General features: G+C 43.6%; 1 non-coding gene across 1 annotated transcript; it reads left to right on the plus strand.

The window, feature by feature from the left end:
- The first annotated feature begins 484 nt into the window (after positions 1–484).
- Positions 485–556, plus strand: TRNAN-GUU. The gene has a single exon. It is a non-coding gene; the product is annotated as a tRNA-Asn (tRNA).
- The last annotated feature ends 809 nt before the right edge of the window (positions 557–1,365 follow it).

Below are 1,365 nucleotides of genomic sequence, written 5' to 3' on the forward strand. Positions count from 1 at the left end.
ATGGATTGGAGCATGGCAATATGTAGCATGCAGTTGCAGACTGCAGTGCAGCACAGTTGAATGTCGGTCAAGCTGTTGTACCTGTTATCTAATATTAAAGAGTGCTTGTAGGAGGCAGCATAGACTTAGGATATGTGCATTTATTCAACACACACACAAAAAGTGACAATTCGTTGTTGACAAAGGACAGCTGGACATATAAAGGGCCCCATTACCTTCAGTAGCTTAGGGCTTCATCAAACCAAAATCCAGCCCTGAACACACCCCAAACTCAGGAGCTCTCCCAGGTGTGAGAGGACTAGCAATGTTAGGGACGCTTCTGGGTTTCTCTCCATCCCAGTTCAATTGTGCAGGATGCCTGCATCTTACGGGCATTTAACTTGCACAATTTCAACCATACGCGGGTCTGGTGGGGATGTTCACATACTCTCCCAGAGCCCAGAAGCAATATCAAAAGCTTAAAAGCATTTTTTTTTTTTTTGCAAGCTGATAGCTCAGTTGGTAAAGCATGAGACTGTTAATCTCAAGGTCATGGGTTCGAGCCCCATGTTGGGTGAAGGATTCCTGCATTGCAAGGGTTTTTCCGACAAGATGATTGTCGTGGTCCCTTCCAGATTTCCAGCTCTATGATTCTATGAACCCTAGGTCTACTCTGAGTATTTCTAACACCGGATACAATCCTTTGTTTCTGCCAGTTGCTTTCAATGCACTCTAAATGCACCTGACTTTGTCTAAATTAACATCATTCCAATTGTATTTTATTCACCAAGTTCCAGTTTCTCCCGAGAGCATCTAGTTTCACTGCGGAAGTCAGCTAAAAGACAAACTCATCCCATATTGTTTCTTCTTCATTTTCCTTTCTCTCTCTCTCTCTCTCTCTCTCTCTCTCTCTCTCTCTCTCTCTCTCTTTTTTTTTTTGGTCTGGTGGCAGTTTGGTTAATTAGTCACACTAATGAAACCAGTGGAGCCTGAGAAAAGGTCAACGAGAGCTCCAATTTTGGAGCAAAATTAGAAGTGGGCGATTAAAATAGAGCTGGATCAAAGGATCTGTGGCATTTGACAATGAAGAAAGAGACAAAGGGCTTATCCACACTTTCTTTTGTGCCGTGTTTCTAGGCGCAGGTCTGGGCTTTAAAGTTACATGTCCAAACATTTTTTCATCTGGTACTTTCCCAGGAAAACCCATGTTTTACCACTGAAACAGAGCAAACGGCCAAACATGGAAAACCAGATTGCCATTTGCTCCAATTCAGCTGTAAAAAGTGAGCTTTCCTAGGGGAAGCGCCGAGACATAAAAATGTTTGGATACAGAGCTTTAAAGCTCAGACCCAGAGGCATACTGAGCCGTTTGGCTGCCGGGGACAG

The sequence above is a fragment of the Lacerta agilis genome, chromosome 7 (assembly GCF_009819535.1).
Source record: "Lacerta agilis isolate rLacAgi1 chromosome 7, rLacAgi1.pri, whole genome shotgun sequence".
NCBI classification, from domain to species: Eukaryota; Metazoa; Chordata; class Lepidosauria; order Squamata; family Lacertidae; genus Lacerta; species Lacerta agilis.